A 15,519-nucleotide genomic window follows, 5' to 3' on the forward strand; every position below is an offset into this window, starting at 1 on the left:
GGGCAGATGATTCTCTTCATGACGATCATCGGGATCGGTATGAACAGTGCGACCGAACACTGGATCTTGACTAGCTTGTGGATCAATCCCTTCTCCATTGCACTGCCCTCGCATGGTGATGAGGACCCGTGGTTCGTATAGTCGGCAGGGACTTCTTGTGGTAGGTCTGGCACATCGCTTCGAAATGATTGTCCTTTCCGCATCAATAAAACTGTTGCCCCATGGCGGGGCATGAATCAGTGTGGGGATAATCTTGACCATAGCGATAGCACAGAAATGGTTGCTTCTTGGTGCTTCTGTTCTTGCTTCCTCTGCGAGTTTGAGTCGTGGGTTTAGCCGTGTTCTGATGGTCTGATCGGTGTCTTGAGTCTGTTTGGGAATGTAGTCGGAAGGCTTATTCCTGTTTCTCCATCTGGCTAGCTTCCGGTTTTTTTGTATGTTCTTCAGCCTGGTCGTTTATTCACGTGAGTTCCTTAATGTCGTCTAGAGAGTAATGCTTCTTCTGCAGACGACGCAATGACTCGGACTGGCAACTTTCTATGACCGTAGGCGAATTCACAATATTGGGCTAAGTGCTTGAGACATGAAATGAAATCGCCTACTGATTCATCCTTTTCTTGAGATGCTAGATTGAAGGTGTAGCGTTCATAGTCAACTCAAGATTCCGCTTGTGGAGGAACTTTCTGTTTAGCGCATCCCTTACATCGGCATACGAAGCAGAGATGATCAGTGGCAGTTCTTTGATGATTTGTCTGGCGTCCTTGCCCACTAAATTGTGCAAAGCAATGAGTAGTTGTCCGGGGTCACTGACCTGTAATCCTTTTATGAAGTCCTCAAAGTCCTTGAGCCAGCTTTGCCATGCTGGACCCATGCTGTTTCCAGACGTCCGCGTCAGGGGTTCAGGAGGGCGCAGGAATGATGCTCCTATCATCACTGGTCCGGGCTGTGTATTCCATGTTGGACTTGCTTGCGCATTCTGCGAGGAATCTGGGCACGTGAACATGGCAGCACGCAGCTGACATCACTCTCTCTCCATCTGGCTCAGAAGGTAGTTGGCGTCTGGTAGTGCTAAACACAGTGGGCAGCAGTAGTGGGTAGAGGGATTTTGCAGTTCACCGTTTGTCGGGATCAACAGGCTTTTTTCCCCCCGCCTGACTTCATAATGGCTGTCGGGTAAAACAGATATGTGCCGGCCTCAGTTTCTTTATTGCAGCCACCAGGACCATGCAGGCAGTGCGGGCCCAAGCCTTATGCTCCAGTACTCCCTGCTCAGCAGGACGCCTTCGTGACTTTGCGCGGGATCGACCAGGACCATACTGGGAGCACTTGCGCTGCAAAGGCACGCCGAAGGTGTGGAGCGCAGGTGGCGTGGGGTACTGCGGCAACGCACGTACCTCTCAATGCCGGTGCGGGAGCCGCGGGTGCAGCCAGCCGGACTGACGTGGGCGGGCACTCTTTTCAAGCCGCAACAACGCACGCCTGGGATCAATGACGAGGATGCTGGCGGGTCCCTTGGCAGGCAATGCAGTGTCATCAACAAGCAGAGGGTGAGGAGGGTCCACGGGTCCCACCCTCATCACCATATTTCACGTTCTGCTCCCAATAGAAGAAACGGACGACAGCCAGTAACGGTAAGGCACTTCTTAATTCCTCCATGCATATTCCCTATCTGCAACTCCGCCTCTTCAGCCCTTAACTTCCCTTTCCTGCCATGCCTGGCCCTGACGTCACATGCCAGGTCAGGCATGGCAACACTACAGATGGGCAATTTTTTGTCACCTCAAAGCCACGCTATTTCTTTTTCTCTTGACAGTCTTTGCACTGAGACACATGGATCATTGGTCATTCCTTTGCGCAAAAGGTGCAGACAATTTCTTTGTAGGTCTAATTCCATCAGTGACCATCTGGAGGCGGGTCTTCATTTCCATTGAACTGATAGGGGCAGTCTCAGTGATTTAACGCAACTGGTGGATGAATTAATCTCCAGGAGGCTTTTGCCGCTGGCACTCTTGACAACCTTAGACGGGAGGACTTTATTTGAAAACTTGTTGGTCGAAATCTCTTGACTGGCCAAGAGATGCCTAGGAACAGTTATTGCATGGGCTCACATTTTCTCCATGACTTTATGGAGGTTTGGCCAATTCTCCAAAAGCATAATTACATCTGCAAGGTGCTTGAATAGCGATTGTTGAACAGCTTCATGCACATGGAGCTGGTGTGCATGAATGTTTTTTTTTTAGTATCATTAAGATATGTCAAGTGGCACAATCTGCTGCCGGCATTGCAGGCAGGATTGTTATTGTGCAGGAAGGGATACCTTCCTGCACGAAAATAATCCATAGAGGCCATTTCTTCTAAGTATGCTGCATAATCCAGCACACTTAGAAAGAATAAATAAATATATTTCTCCTCGTTGATCCTCCCTTGGGAAGGTGTAGCATTTTGGGCACCTTCCCAGATTTGCCGGTCTTGGTAAATCTGGGAATGCGCCAAAATCCATGGGTCTTTGTGAGGGAACACCAATGTTCTACCCATGGAACACCTTCCCAGGGTAGAGTAACACAAGGCAGCTTGGCAGTTATTTGATGAATTGTTCACAAATCTGTCCACCTCAGCTCCTCCTTGGAGTGTGTGTGTATATATCTATATATATATACTTCAGACATCCTCTCTGTTCTGGATTAGAAATGACAGGACACAGCGGGGCTTCGTTTCAAGTTTTAATATCGGGCTTGCATGACCGGTTTTGGCGAGATGCCTTTGTCAAATGCTTTTCAGTCACAACATCGTATCTCCCATATTTAAGTCTTCTTGATAGGCTCCTCCTTACCCAGTGGTGGTTGGCCCTCCTGCACCTCATGCCTTCCGCTTGCGAATAACAGGGGACTACCAGTCCCATAATGCCGCAAGGTGATGCCTCAGTGCAGTGTGTTTAGGAATACGATGCAAACTAAAATCTTCTTCGTGCCCCTTGCTTTCATCCACCAACCTCTACATTACAGCAGTCCTTGGAGGCGCAATTCAAGTGGCGGCGTCTCTGACCGTAATGGAGGCTCGTTGTTAGGTAGTCATTCAGTGACTCTTCCGAGGATGTGGTGGAGGGCCAGGAAAATAATCCGCTGCCACGGCTAAATTCAAAAGAGTTTCCCATGATTCCTGGCCACAAATAGAAAAGGGTCCTGCATGCGCGCCATAGGGAACGCGATAACATCAATTCAGACATCCTCTCCGTTCTGGATTAGAAATGACAGGACACAGCGGGGCTTCGTTTCAAGTTTTAATGTCGGGCTTGCATGACCGGTTTCGGCGAGATGCTTTTGTCAAATGCTTTTCAGTCCCAACATTGTATCTCCCATATTTAAGTCTTCTTGATAGGCTCCTCCTTACCCAGTGGTGGTTGGCCCTCCTGCACCTCATGCCTTCCGCTTGCGAATAACAGGGGACTACCAGTCCCATAATGCCGCAAGGTGATGCCTCAGTGCAGTGTGTTTGGGAATACAATGCAAATTAAAATCTTCTTCGTGCCCCTTGCTTTCATCCACCAACCTCTATATTACAGCAGTTCTTAGAGGCGCAATTCAAGTGGCGGCATCTCTGACCATAATGGAGGCTCATTGTTAGGTAGTCATTCAGTGACTCTTCCGAGGATGTGGTGGAGGGCCAGGAAAATAGTCCGCTGCCACGGCTAAATTCAAAAGAGTTTCCCATGATTCCTGGCCACAAATAAGAAAGGGTCCTGCATGCGCGCCATAGGGAACGCGGTAACATCAATTCAGACATCCTCTCCGTTCTGGATTAGAAATGACAGGACACAGCGGGGCTTCGTTTCAAGTTTTAATGTCGGGCTTGCATGACCGGTTTCGGCGAGATGCCTTTGTCAAATGCTTTTCAGTCCCAACATCGTATCTCCCATATTTAAGTCTTCGTGATAGGCTCCTCCTTACCCAGTGGTGGTTGGCCCTCCTGCACCTAATGCCTTCCGCTTGCGAATAACAGGGGACTACCAGTCCCATAATGCCGCAAGGTGATGTCTCAGTGCAGTGTGTTTGGGAATACGATGCAAATTAAAATCTTCTTCGTGCCCCTTGCTTTCATCCACCAACCTCTATATTACAGCAGTTCTTAGAGGCGCAATTCAAGTGGCGGCGTCTCTGACCATAATGGAGGCTCGTTGTTAGGTAGTCATTCATTGACTCTTCCGAGGATGTGGTGGAGGGCCAGGAAAATAATCCGCTGCCATGGCTATATATATATATCACGCTCCGAGAACCCTCTCTCCCAGCCGGGAAAAAAGTTGTAGCACTCGCGGGATTCAATTTCTCAGCTCAATTTATTTAGCGCTTCACAGACACATTTCGGGGTTTCCCTTCTTCAGTGTATTTACACGCGTCTGTGAAGTGCTAAATAAATTGAGCTGAGAAATTGAATCCCGCGAGTGCTGCAACTTTTTTCCCGGCTGGGAGAGAGGGTTCTGGGAGCGTGATATTTACACGGGGCACCACCGTGTTTGTGGCACCTGCCAACGAGTGATCCGTTTTTGAATGGTGCAGAGGAGCAACAATATATATATATATATTCATTCACTGAATAGACCATAGGTTTTACAGACGTTATAGTTAGGAATTAGCATTTAGAAAACCTTAAAAATTCCCTGAAAAAAACATAGGTTTCAGAGACGTTATAGTTAGTCGGACATTTGACTCTTATAAAACCAGAGAATTTCGCCAGATATAGTTAGTTGAGCTAACTATAACTCGTGCGCCTGCAATGCACTGCTGATGACATCACATATTACATCACTCATGACATGGCCTCGCCTAAACCAGACAGGCGAGCCAGGTCAGCCTGCGAGCGCACCATTAAACCCAAATTGGGATCACTACCCTCTCAGCTTGCATTGTCGAGCGTAAGACTGGTCCTGAAGAGAACTACGCAAGGATGGTAGTTCGAAACGCGTAGACCCTGTTAATAGCCAAAATTTTTTATAATTGAATCATTAATTAGGAAAGATTGTACAGATTGTAAAAAATATTTGGCTTTCTGGTGCTGGAGAGTGAATCCAGTATTTTTTTGAATCATTCATGTTTTGTTGTGAGTCTGTCTTGTTTGTAGTGGATTGAGTGGTGTATGAGTGAAGATCGAATGGTGAGCAAGTTGTATTACACTGTAAATATTGAACAAATTTGTTATCACTGTATATGATATTTGTCGTGCACTCCAGGTTTTTTAATATTTGTATACATTTATTGGAATATTATTTCTGAAATAGAAGTGTTTAAACGAAAATGCATAAAGATTAAAACAAACGGAATTTATTTCACTCAAACATATTGTTTCAATCGTATGTCTATTCAATTGATGTTTATTTTGAAAAATTAGTGGCATTTGCAACTGTTTTGTTCTTTTTCTTACAGGACAGCATCATCTACAATACTGACTCAATGTCAAATGTGAACATTGAAGTCTGCAGTATAGGCCAGAAACAGCGTTCAGCAAGGGCCCACAGCCACGTGGCATTGACTTGAGCTCTACAGTTTGCAATACAGGAAGCAAACAAAATGTGTGTGGAGCCTGCAATAATGCATATAAGTGGTGCAGACAGAGCAAACTACAGCAATCTCTTCTCTTACAGGACTGCATCATCTACAATAGCGACTCAATCTGAATTGTGAACACTACTGTCTGCATTGTTAATTGAAGGCAGTACTCACACACTCAACCATCAATACTTTTTCTCACTCCCTCTTTACAAAATACAACATAAATTACATAAAACTCTACAATAAATAAATCAAAACAATTCGAATTGGGATTTCATCTGTCCACAGTCTACACTATTCACTGTTCCTTTCGACTTGCAAGATGAATTTGGTCATTTTACTACACCTATAACTCATCAAAAAAAACTTCTTCAATCAAGTATACTATAGCCGGTATAGCCCGCCGTAGCAGGCCCTCTCCAGCAGTAAAGGCCCAAGCCGAAGGCTTTAACAAGAGAGAGGGGCTTTAATGGCCACTATAGCCCAGCTACAAAGGGCAATAAGGCTAGTTGAACATTCTGCCACTTGAGGATAGAATGTTCTAACAAATAAAGCAAAGCCTTAAGAGAGCACACAAGGATTGGAATCCCTTCAGGCCCCCTGAAGCATTTTTTCACAGCCAGAGCTGTGAACAAAAAAACTTTGCAATGTTGCAGCTCCAAGCTTATACAAGACATTATAAAAATGGAGCTACTCTATTGTTTTCAATGGAGCTCCCAACATTCCAATGTTCTGATAAAACAATATTGTGTATGTTTCAATAGACGTTCTAATTACTTAACTACTTGATTCTGTAATTAAACAATCACCACTCAAACTAAATTGTGAACCCTGCGAACCGCAGTCTAGAATACATGCAGCGGTCATTAACACCTCACAGCCACATATAGTTTGATTCAAAAGCACGGAGTTGGTTGCACCTGATCTCAGAGGTTACACAGAAATCATCACAGACTTTAACTTATGACATCCTCAATCATACAATCAAGACCCCATTTCACTGTTCGCACCTGCTGTACCACAGTATACTCCACTGACTACTGTCAGCCAAGCCCAATAATCATGTGCAGCAGTTAGCTATGGAAGCACAGAGTGTGATGCACATCAACACACAAACTTCTGAGAAAAGCAAGCAGCAGGTAATATCGGACATCGTTCATTGTGGGATCAAGACACCCTTCCACTGTTGGGACCTAGAGTTGGTTGCAGCTGGTCGAACGGACTACTATCTCCACTCTCAGATGCAGTTCTAACATCATCCATTGTGGGATCAAGACACCGTTCCACTGTTGGGACCTACAGCTGGTTGCACCTGGTCAAAGGCAGTACCTCCATCTCCACTCTCAGATACAGTTCTAACATCGTCCATTGTGGGATCAAGCCACCGTTCCACTATTGGGACCTAGAGTTAGTTGCAGCTGCTCGAAGGGAGTACCTCCATCTCCACTCTCAGATACAGTTCTAACATCGTCCATTGTGGGATCAAGACACAGTTCCACTGTTGGGACCTAGAGTTGGTTGCAGCTGGTCGAAGGGAGTACCTCCATCTCCACTCTCAGATACAGTTCTAACATCGTCCACTATCGTATCAAAAACAGCGTTCCACTGTTGGTACCTGTCGGACTACTGTGTTAGTAGTATACAGAGCCCTTCACAGTGCTGGGCCTCAGGCTGGACGCTGTGTGCCTGTGTTGAGGTACCCAGCGTTAATCTCAGCAGCCTTCTTAGCTCGAAGACCTCGGCCCAGGAGCTTCAGCCGGCAAGTGGTGGGCCCTCTTTCACATATGGCGGTGTTGAAAGGTGAACTGTGGAGCATATATGCGTTGCAGCAGCCATTTCGCTTTCTAGATACCAGCACGCTGAAAGCATCATTCACGCAGCCACCTTCGCTCACTGCGTCAGCCTCGTGGCGGTGTAAGCTGCGCAGACCTGGCAGACATGTGCGCCAATCTGGAAGAGAACCACGCCCAGAGAAACGTGCCTCTTCTTCAAACCCCTACGCTATCCTTGCGTACGCCAAGCCAGCCCACTACTCTAAACATTTAGGGGGGGGAGCATGGACGCGCTACCATTCCGTAATCTTCCCTACTGACTGTACTATCATGGTTGTGTCCACTGTCCACTTCACTCAATAGACCATCAGTGTATGTTGACATGTATATGTCTGTGCTCTGCATACTCAACTGTGTCCGGCACATCCCCTCAAGACTTTAGATTATATACTTTTATAATCGATAGTTACTTTCCACCTTCACACATACTTTGCTTCCATCTCTCCCGGTATTCTGCATTGTGAGGCAGAGGTGCCATGCCATGCCATGTTTAGTTTGTGTACATGGCTAGCCAGGTTTCCCACAGTATGTAGTATCGTTGTGTATGCTAGGTGCACATGTTTTTTTTCATGTTGTATGTAATTATATAAGGTAGCGCGTTTACTCATGAGCAGTGGTTTCTCCCATTTACATATCGCTGTCTTAAAGAGCATACAGTAGTTTTTCTCACAGGTCAAAAGTGCGACCACAATGACAGTCATTCGTTACTATCCAAGAATGTCCACCTACACGGCGCTTCTAAGCTTACAGCCCCCAACCTTGCGTTCTTTCTTAAAAGCACGCCAATTCCCACAATCCGACTAACATTCACACAGCTTTCTAACAGCAGATATCTGCTTCTCAATAACATGCACTCCTACGGAATGTGAGCTAGCACACGCATGTCTTTACTGTTTCAAACACAGTAACTTCCTGTGGCAATGTCTATTCCCACTTTGCCACTGGAGTCAAGCAAGCCCAGCTGAAGATGGCTGTAATGCCAGAAACCGGTCCTGGGAAGCTTGATTCCGGTCCAGGGAAGACATGGCTTGGCAGTTCGGGCTGGACTGTTCCCATGAGGCACAGGGTCAGACTGATTTGCATATGGCCATGTCTGAACTGGGGTGGCGGAGTGAGCTAAAGAACGGTGATGGATTAAACCCAGATCAGTTGACTGGGGGTGAGTGTTTGTATTGTCAACGCTCCGTCCATCACCACCTTTGGTTTTTCTTTGTTTGCCCTAAGTTGGCAGGGTATGCTCAGACGTGAGTCTCTTGCTCACTTTGCCACTGGAGTCAAGCAAGCGCGGCTGAAGACTGCTGTAATGCCAGAGACCGGTCCTGGGAAGCTTGATTCCGGTCCAGGGAAGACATGGCTTGGCAGTTCGGGCTGGACTGTTCCCATGAGGCACAGGGTCAGACTGATTTGCATATGGCCATGTCTGAACTGGGGTGGCGGAGTGAGCCAAAGAACGGTGATTGATTAAACCCAGATCAGTTGACTGGGGGTGAGTGTTTGTATTGTCAACGCTCCGTCCATCACCACCTTTGGTTTTTCAATGTCTATTCCCACCCACGCAAACTAACTCCCAACCTTCAACTTGGCCTTCAATTCTTAGTTTGAAAACAGATTTCAAGAAACAAACCAAACTAAAAGCGCTTTTGTTCAGAACAGTAGTCTCCCTCACTTCTGCAAAAGAAATTTATCGACTGCAGATTTCAAGTAAAATACACTCCCTTTTAAATACGAACCGCCAATTACACTTGTGTGAATTGTTACACAATTTACAACACATGTCACACTCAAGGTCTGGCACACTTTTTTAACACAGTCTCCTAAAACCTTCTGACACATTTTCAAACTATTCTTCTTTTAATACCAGACTACATTCATTTGATCATCTCTGGAATAACAGGAACAGTGCCCATAATTCTCGCTCTCTGTGCGGCCATCCTACTACTAATTCTAATTCTAGAATATGGCAACAATAGCCTCTTGAAACATTATGCATCTCAAGCCGCTGAAGAACTTCTGCACTGGAATCTCCAAGACTTGTTAGAAACTCACGTTATTCTTGAATGGATTTTTTTCCATCTTCTTTGACTTTTTCCTTAAATTTTTTTTATAATACACTTCAATCCTACTACTTTCATATAACAACTTTCTAAGTATACTCAGACATTTGAACTCTAGCTTCATTATTGCCCCTTACGTCTCCACTTTAACCAGGGATCGGTGATGTATGGCCTATGCAAATACGCTATTTACTTCCTTAATTAGCCTAAACCCGACGCCCATTTTCAAACCACGTCTATTCTTTGTGCACACACCTCTCTGCCTCCCTGTTATTCACAAAGCCCTTTCACACAAATTTACTCAAAGGCAACCACTGCTCAGAACCTCACAATAAAAATGAAAAAAGACGACTTTGTTTAGGAACTGGTTGGCACAGTGTGATAATCGTAAACTACCTTTATTTTCATTATACAATTTATTCATCCATGTCTAATAGCTATTGTGTAGGTCACATAGAACTGTAACATATAATGTGCAATTCACTGATGCAGGAGCTTCAACAGCAGAAGCGGTTGGAGTTTGTCTCAGCTCGATGCCTTAGCTCTCTACACAAGAATGTTGTTTTGAAACAGCTGAAGACAATAATGTATGGTTTGACTACAAAGGTACCGAGTGTGCTTCTCAGAAGTGCAATGTTTGTATTCATCCTCAAAGTTCCATGTGGGTACAACTAGTACCAATTCTGACACGCACCGCATTGAATCTACTGTACAATGGATTGCTGACTATTCTACTGTTGATAATTTTGTGTTACAGAAAAGCACTGCCAAGGTACCTAAAAAGTGTGATGATTACATTTTGCAATTTCTTTTTTATTTCTTTCTTTTCTTAAAGGATACATGTGGTAATCGTATCTTTATTTTCCTTATAGAATGTAGAGTCATTCAAGTGTAATAGCTATTGTTTATGTCACATGCAACTGTAACATGTAATATGTAATTCACTGATGCAGGAGCTTACGTTTGAATACAGCAGACGTTGTTCAACTTTGCATTAGCTGGGTGCCCTAGCTCTTGCACCAGTGGGTCCAATTATGGCACTTAAATAAAGACACTTTCTATATAATTTGCAAACTCCATGCCTTTATTACACACAGCCACTTTCTTAGACACACCTCATTTCACAATTTTTCTTCTGTGACATTTCAACATTCTACATTATATTCTTCACGATTATTTCTTTATTCCTGCTTCCTAAAACACTTCATTTGAGTCTAAAGACTGGTAGGGGTGGGTAGTTCGCTTCCCACTCCCTGTACAGTATAAACGCACACTAACACTACTTACACAGGTATGCTACAGCGGCCAGTATCCTACAGCACCCACAGCACATCACTTTACAGCAATAAACTCATGACTTACACTCACAGTTTTATCCCCGAGTCTTCGGACTGGTACCAGTGAGTACTTTGCTTCCCACTCCAGCTATACTCTAAACGCATACTAACACCACCTGCACACATATGCTACAACAGCCAGTATGCTACACCTCCTAGAGCACATCAGTTTACAGCACTCATCTCATAGTTTAGGCGCACAGTTTCATCCCAGAGTTTAACAGTACCTCACCTCTGCACCATCTCACTCTAGACAAAACAGCACTTTCACACTGGTAACGGTAAATACTTTGGTTCTGTGAGTATGCTACAGACCACTCAGCTCACAGTTTAGGCATACGCTTTCATCCCCAGGTGTACCGGCACCTCACCTCACCACCATCTCACAGTAGGCAAAACAGCACTTTCACACCGGTATACTTCACCTCGGCCAGTATGCTACAGCGCCCACAGCACATCAGTTCACAGTACTGAGCTCACAGTTTAAGCACATGCTTTCATGCCCGACTTTACCGATACCTCACCTCAACACCATCTCACTCTAGGCAAAACAGCACTTTCACACCAGTAAGGGTAAATACTTTGCTTCTGCCAGGATGCTACAGAGCACTCAGTTCACTGTTTAGGCACACACTTTCATCGCCGAGTTCACCAGGCCCTCACCTCCGCACCATCTCACAGTGGGCAAAGCAGCACTTTCACACCGTAGGGGTAAATACTTTGCTTCGGCCAGTATGCTACAGACTACTCAGCTCACAGTTAAGGCATATGCTTTCATCCCCAGGTGTACCAGCACCTCACCTCACCACCATCTCACAGTGGGCAAAACAGCATTTTCACACCGGTAGGAGTAAATACTTCACTTCGGCCAGTATGCTACAGATCCCACAGCTCATCAGTTTACACCACTCAGCTCACAGTTTAAGCACACGCTTTCATCCCCAACTTTACCGATACCTCACCTCAACACCATCTTACTCTAGGCAAAACAACACTTTCACACCGGTAAGGGTAAATACTTCGCTTCTGCCAGGATGCTATTGAGCACTCAGCGCATAGTTTAGACAAACACTTTCATCGCTAGGTTCACCGGCCCCTCACCTCCGCACCATCTCACAGTGGGCAAAACAGCACTTTCGCACCGGTAGGGATAAATACTTTGCTTCGGCCAGTATGCTACAGCGCCCAGAGCACATCAGTTTACAGCAGTCACGGTTTACACGCACGCTTTCATCCCGGAGTGTACCGGCACCTCACCTCAGCACCATCTCACAGTGGGCAAAACAGCACTTTCACACCGGTAGGGGTAAATATTTTGCTTCCCACTCCCTCTACAGCACACCCTAACCACCCTACAGACCTCAGATCCCTCCTACCCTCCTAGTTCCCACTTTCTTCTGCCCTTTTTCCCCTTACTCGCTTCAACGGAATTACAAAATGGTGGCCAAAACTTCCTAGTTGCAACCGCTCGCACTTCTCGCAGCCAATAAGCAGCAAGCTTGTGCTCGTAACGCCTCAGCCAATCAGATGGCAGAATTCCCAAACATCGATATCTATAAATTTCGATATTTCTCAAAAACTACTGAACTAATTTACACCAAATAAACAAAAGCGTGGTTTCTAGACCAAGACCCTTCTCCCTGAAAAATTTGCGGTGATTCCGTTCACCTGTTCGACCTGTAGCCTTGTCTAAAGTTTCCTATGGAAAATGACATGGAGAAAACAAGTTTTGGGAGCCCCCTTTTTTCAAGCCCCCCCCTTGACAAATCACCCCCGAACTTTCGACATAAGAGCTGATATCAACAAAGAATTTGTTTTGAAAATTCCGGGAAGATTCGTCAATCGGCGCCAACGTTATTGGGAATAGAATGTTGCCATTTTCCGATGGTAACTAGGACCTAACTACAGCTACCTACTGGCGACCGCCAGTAGGTTATATATATATATATATTCACTGAAAAAACCATAGGTTATAGACCATATATAGTTAGGAATTAGCATTTATAAAACCTTATTTTACTCACACAAAACCATTGAAATTCGCATATATAGTTAACTATATATATATATAACTATATATTTCGCGCACCCGCAATCCACTGCTGATGACGTCACATATTACATCATTCATGACATGGTCAGTGACATCACTGATGACATCACTGATGACATCTCAAATGACATCACTGATGACATCACTGATAACAACATCCAGTGACTGTATGTTTCTGTAAAGTTTAAATATGTCTTACATATTGAAGAATGAGTGGATGTATAAGTGTCTGGATGAAGGATTTAGTAGGTGCATGACTGACTGTATGAGTGAGTGATTAAATGTGTCTCACTGAGTGCATGGGTTAGTGACTAAACTGTCTTAATTTGTGCATCATTATGTCTGTTGTTCTGTAAACTGCTGCATGTGTTGATCAGTAGCTATATGAGTAACTATATGGGTTATTGATTGGTTGCCCAAGTATTTGTATGGGAGACTGAGTGTGTGTGTGGGTGGTTGGGAGGTGTATGACTCTGTGCATAGATGTGTGAGCAGTTGATTCACTAGATGTATGGGTTCAAAAGTGCATGTGGAAACAGCTGTATGGGCGGTTAACTGTGTGCATTAGTATATTGGTGAGTGAATGGATATCTCAGTGCTACATGTCAAAGTAAGAACATATGTAAAACACAGTATATGTGAGAGTTGACATATATAAATAACTGTGCATAAGAGCCAGTGAATGTGTGAGTGGCTGTATGGATCATTCTGAAATTGTATCAGGGATTGTATAAGAGAGTAAATATGTGTTAGTATCTGTTTGAATAAGTAAGGTGTGTTTAACTGTATAGTTGAGGAAATGGAGGTGTGATTGATTCTTTGCATGACTGACTAGGTGTGTGAGTAACTCCATGGATGAGTGACAGTCTGTGAGTGTCTGTTTACACTGAGTGTATATAAGGTTATATTAGAGTCTGAAGAAGTTCATCGTATTATCACATGAATGATGTCATCAGTGATGTGATCAGTCATGTCAAATGAGATGTCATCAGTGATGTCATCAGTGATGTAATTTGAGATGTCATCAGTGATGTCATCAGTGATGTCACTGACCATGTCATGAATGATATAATATGTGACGTCATCAGCAGTGGATTGCGGGTACGCGAAATATATAGTTAGTGCAACTAACTATATATGCGAATTTCAATGGTTTTGTGTGAGTAAAATAAGGTTTTATAAATGCTAATTCCTAACTATATATGGTCTATAACCTATGGTTTTTTCAGTGAATTTTCAAGGTTTTGTAAATGCTAATTCCTAACTATATATGGTCTATAACCTATGGTTTTTTCAGTGAATTTCAATGGTTTTTTAATAGCAAATATTAAAAGCTGTTAAATGTATTCTTTTTTTAAAGGAAAAATATATTTTATATGTATTTAATATAATTTTTTTATGTATATAATTTTTTTATTTTTTTTTTAGTTTCGCTACCGGTCCGCGCCCCGGGTAGCTTCCTGTTAGCTCAATTTTATGCCGCGACCCGGTCCGCGCACTGGGAAACGGTCCGTTTGCACAACTGCCGCGTTCGAGAACAACATCGTGACGCGTCGCGTAAGTGCGACGTATCGCGTTGCCGCGTAATGCGTCTTATGACGCGCCGCGATAGCGCACTCGGAAGTGCTCCGGTGCGCGAACGAGGCGCGAAGCGCAGCACACCGGAAGCGCTCCGGGCGCGGAGCGGGACGCGTAACGTAAGCATAACAGGTCATGTGACCTGTAAATAACACTTTTCATTGGTTTAGAACTATTTGGTTTCCCAAATGATGAAAACCCCTCCTTTTTCCTCACTCTGACTTTCATCTTTGTGAGAGGAAGACCTGTTTCTGCTTGTTAAAATAATGACATCTGTAGTAGCTGCAGCTGGTGGACCCCCACCACCACCACAACCACCTAGGAAGGAAGGACCACCTGCGCAGTTCCTTCCAAACCCAGAGGAAGAGGCAGAAGAAGAGGAAGAGGGCGTAGATCGGAGGCAGTTCTTGCCTGAAGAGCCCCGGAAATCCCACCACATAGCCAATTTTATATGGCAATTTTTTTCTTACCCACGAGACCAAAAAAAGGTCAATGCCCGATATGTGACATGCCTCATTTGCAAAGATGTTTTGTCTAGAGGTACAAACAAAAAGTATAGTTTTGGAAACTATACTATGCACCGCCACATGCAGAGGTGGCATCCAATCAGTTACAGCGCTGCTGAACTGTGTCACCTCCAGGATAACCCACGAACTCCTGTGGCCAGTACATCGTCACAGCAAACTCTATCGGGACCAGAGACGAGGGAGACGGTCCCAAATATTCAACAGAATTTTGTGTACATGAAGCTAGTGTGCATTTATTGTGGTGAACTTATTTCATATGGGAATATGAGTATCATTTTAATTAATAGGGCATTTGAAAACCACAAGTGCTCAAAACGCCCCAAGAAGTACATTTTTTTTTTGCTCCTGTTGAGCCCTTTCTAATGCCTGTTTTTCGTTGTTCCCCCCCAAAAAACCCAAAAAACCCATAAAATTGTTCAAAAAATACAAAAAAAATAAAAATGTTCAGAAAAGTAAAAAAAAATATAAAACAACAAAAACATTAAAAAAAGTTCTTTTCAGAACTACCTCCCATTTTTTAAAAATTACTAAAATTTTTAGCACTCTTGACTTCATTTTTCTCATGGGTGCGCTTCCCGGTGCGTGCACCGGAGAGCGC

This window comes from Lissotriton helveticus, chromosome 2_1, assembly GCF_964261635.1.
Source record: "Lissotriton helveticus chromosome 2_1, aLisHel1.1, whole genome shotgun sequence".
NCBI classification, from domain to species: domain Eukaryota; kingdom Metazoa; phylum Chordata; class Amphibia; order Caudata; family Salamandridae; genus Lissotriton; species Lissotriton helveticus.